Raw genomic sequence first — 4,358 nt, 5'->3', positions numbered from 1 at the left:
GCATGTATCATGTAAAATTGGTAATTATAATAAAAACTTCCATTTAATGGTACTCCATGGTTCAGAGTACTTCTATGTACTCTCCTAAAAGTAATTATATTTTGAATTCATACTGTATATGTCCTCTAAAGTGCTGAGGGTACCTTTATATATACAATTTAAGCAAGCAGAACTTACCCAGGGAAAGGCAACATAGTGTCCGTGAAATGCAAGTAGGAATTATTTGCAGTGTATTCCAGGACACCAGTGAATTCAACATTCAGACTTTCAGAAAATCAAAACCTGATTTAAAGAGAAACGGGAACGTAGTGGGCAAGTAAAAGATATGGATGTTGGGATATATGCAGGAAACCAAAAAAGTAAACATACATTTAGAAAACTGGCATTTTGGTCAAGCATGGTGGTTCACACCCATAATCCCAGCACTTTGGGAAGTTGAGGCAGATGGATCCCTTGAGGCCAGGAGTTTGAGAACAGCCTGGCCAACATGGCAAAACCCCATCTCTATTAAAAATACAAGAAAAAAAATTACCTGGGTGTGGTGGCACACACCTATAATCCTGGCTACTCAGGAGGCTGAGGCACAAGAATCGCTTGGACCTGGGAGGCGGAGGCTGCAGTGAGCCAAGATCATGCCACTGCACTCCAGCCTGGGTGACAGGGTGAGACTCTGTCTTAAAACAAACAAACAAAAAACTGGCATTTTGATTATCTGAAAGGGTTCTTAGTTTCTGGGACCCTCAAGTGTTCATTGGCTGGTATTAAATCGATGGCCTTATCCCTGTGTATTCACATTGTCTTCTCTAAGGGTCAGTTTCTGTGACAAAATTTCCCCTTTTTGTAAGGACTCAATCATATTAGATTAGGGCCCACCCTAATGACCTCATCTTAACTTGATCATCAGCAAAGATCCTATTTTCCAAATGAAGTCATATGCACAAGTACCGGGGGTTAGAACTTCAACAGCTTTTGAGGGGACACTTTAAACTCATTAAAGGAGGATACAATAGGCCGAGCCCAGTGGCTCACACCTGTAATCCCAGCACTTTGGGAGGCCAAGGTGGGCAGATCATGAGGTCAGGAGTTTGAGACCAGCCTGGCCAATATGGTGAAGCCCCGTCTCTAAAAAACAAAAAAAAAACTAGTCAGGCGTGGTGATGCGCACCTGTAGTCCCAGCTACTCAGAAGGCTGAGGCAGGAGAATCGCTTGAACCAAAGAGGCAGAGGTTGCGGTGGAGATTGTACCACTGCATTCCACCTTGGGCAATCTCAAAAAAAAAAAAAAAAAAAAAAAAAAAAAAAAAAAAAAAGGAGGATACAACGGAAGAAAGAAACTGAATACAGGTATGACAGCTACTACCCTGCTTTTCTATTCCCCAAAACTGTGGAAACCAGTGCACTGCTGTGAAACTTGGAGTAATTTTCTGGAAGTGATGCTGATATTCTGGCATACAGTATGTTGTTTGTTTCTGCTGAATGCTTTTTAAAAAGAGAGGGCTTCATAATAAAGAAATGTTTGTTCTGGTATTCTTTCGAGTTTGTTTATTAATAACAGGATTTTATGTAGTTAACAATAGGAATTTTACACTTCAGGCTGTACCAAAGTCTACAAGTCAAACAACAGGGACAACAAATAAGTAAACAGATAACTCCTAACTTTAAATAGTAATTTCCAGGCTGGGCGTGGTAGCTCATGCCTGTAATCCCAGCACTCTGGGAGGCCAAGGCAGGTGGAATACCTGAGGTCAGGAGTTTGAGACCAACCTGGCCAACATGGGGAAACCCTGTCTCTAGTAAAAATACAAAAATTAGCCAGGCATGGTGGCAGGCACCTGTAATCCCAGCTACTCAGGAGGCTGAAACAGGAGAGTCGCTTGAACCCAGGAGGCAGAGGTTGCGGTGAACCGAGATCAAGCCACTGTACTCCAGCCTGGGTGACACAGCAAGACTTCATCTCAAAAAAAAAAAAAAAAAAAAAAGAGAGAAAAATAGTAATTTCCAAAGACAGAGATTTCTTACATTTTATTTTATTTTTGACCTATAATTTTGCATACTTATGGGACAGAGTGTGATCTTTAAATACAGGTATGCATTGTGAAATGATCAAATCAGGGTAACTGGCTTACCTTCGCTTCAAACATTTATCATTTCTTTGTCATAAGAACATTCAAAACTTCTCATTATTTTGAAATATTCACTATTGTCAAATATAGTCAAAAATAGGACACCAGACCTTATTTCTTCAAACTAGTACCCGTTCACTAACCTCTCCTCATTTCCCCATCCTCCCTACTTACCCCACCCCACCGTGACCCTCTGGTAACCACTATTCTACTATATTTCTAAGAGATCAGCTTTTTAAAATTCCTCAAAGAAGGGGCAGCTGGCACATGGCGACACCAAGAGAGTGAAAGCCCCCAGACTCTTTGAGGGTCTCAGTCACAAAGTGATCATGTCTGCAGCGTGTGGGTGGAACCACACCTTGGCCTTGACAGAAACCCGCTCCGTGTTTGCGTTTGGGGAAAACAAGATGGGGCAGCTGGTCCTTGGCAACCAGACAGATCCTGTCCACAGCCCCACGCAGATAATGTACAATGGCCAGCCAATTACCAAAATGGCCTGTGGGGCTGAATTCAGCACAATAACAGACTGCAAAGGAAACCTCTGTTCCTTTGGGTGCCCTGAATATGGTCAGCTGAGACACAACTCGGATGGGAAGTTCATTGCCTGGCCACAGCAGATAGAATACGACTGCGAACTGGTGCCCTGGCAAGTGGCCATCTTCATCAGGAAGACCAAAAATGAACAGATGCTGCCTGTGCCAAATATGGTTGTGCAAGACGTGGCCTGTGGTGCTAACGACACACTGGTCCTGGACTCCCAGAAGCCAGTCTTCTCCTGGGGCTCCGGTGGCTATGGCGGGTTGGGCCATGCAGAGCAGAAGGAGGAGATGGTCGGTCCCCTGTCTGGTGCAGCTGTTTGACTTTTCTGGATGTGGGGCGTCCCAGATCTATGCTGGTTACACCTGCTCCTTTGCCATCAGTGAAGTGGGTGGTCTGTTTCTCTTGGGGGGGGCACCAGCACCTCCCATGAATCTACCGTGTACCCAAAAGCAGTGCAGGACCTCTGTGGCTGGAGAATACAGAGCCTGGCTTGTGGGAAGAGCAGCATCACTGTGGCCGCCAATGAGAGTACCATCAGCTGGTGCCTGTTGCCGACCTTCGAGGAACAGGGCTACGGGGACCACAAGCCCAAGTCTTCCACTGCAGTCCAGGAGGTGAAGACCCTGGATAGCATTTTCTCAGAGCAGGTCACCAAGGGCTACTCACACTCCTTGGTGATAGCAAGAGACAAACGCGAGACCGAGAAAGAGAAGATCAAGAAACTGCCAGAATAAAACTTCCCAACCCTCTGATGCTCCCAGAGACTCCTCCAACTCCACGCTTCTCGCAGCATATGTCATTTCCATGAGCACTGGGAAGTGAAGTCAAACTAGGAATTTAAAAAAGCAAAAGTTGCTGGGCACAGTGGCTCAGGCCTGTAATCCCAGCACTTTCGGAGGCTGAGGCAAGCAGATCACCTGAGGTCAGGAGTTCAAGACCAGCCTGGCCAATGTGATGAAACCCTGTCTCTACTAAAAACACAAAAAAGTAGCCAGGCATGGTGCCTTGCACCTGTAATCCCAGCTACGCAGGAGGCTGAGGCAAGAGAATCACTTGAACCCAGGAGGCAGAGGTTGCGTTGATCTGAGATCGTGCCACTGCGCTCCAGCCTGGGTGACAACAGCGAAACTCCATCTCAAAAAAAAGCAGAAGTTGACCAAAGATGCATTTTTGTTTAGGCTCCCTGAGGTTCCGTTTTACAAGCCATCCAACATTAACTACCTTTTTTTCTGTATGCTTTCCAAAGTATGTTTTTTCCTCTTAATGTTGAATTAAAGTGTTTGCTCATAGTTGACTTACTATTCCTACAAAAGAGGAAGAAACTTTGAGCAATCTAGGTTTTTTTCTAAGTTTTTTCTGTCTTCCTTTCCTAAATACACTCCCCAAAACACCCCTTTCCAGTTATAATTAGCATCGTGATCCAAGCGAATGCTACATGGAAGAGGAATCGCCATTTACTCAGAAAAAATGCCCCTTACAGGAACTGGCAGCAGCCAGCTAGGCAAAGTTGGTCCCTGCCAGCAGGCCTCCATCCAAAATCACGCTCGCGTGCTTCAGAAGCATCTGTGACACTCCTTTCCCGCTTTTTCTTGCACATCAGCAGAGGCCGGTGTCAGTTCTGATTGAGGCCGGTGTCGGTTCTGTTTCTCCCCACTTGCTGCCTATACGTCCACAGCCTTCTGGCTGCACCATTAT

The 4,358-nt window shown here is 45.3% G+C and overlaps 1 pseudogene; it reads left to right on the top strand.

Moving 5' to 3' along the window:
* Positions 1–206: 206 nt before the first annotated feature.
* LOC104674704 lies at positions 207–3,397 on the top strand (annotated as a pseudogene).
* The last annotated feature ends 961 nt before the right edge of the window (positions 3,398–4,358 follow it).

This window comes from Rhinopithecus roxellana, chromosome 2 (genome assembly GCF_007565055.1).
Source record: "Rhinopithecus roxellana isolate Shanxi Qingling chromosome 2, ASM756505v1, whole genome shotgun sequence".
Taxonomy (NCBI): Eukaryota; Metazoa; Chordata; class Mammalia; order Primates; family Cercopithecidae; genus Rhinopithecus; species Rhinopithecus roxellana.
Note: the sequence above shows the minus strand (reverse complement) of the source record. Positions and strands in the feature narration are given on the sequence as shown.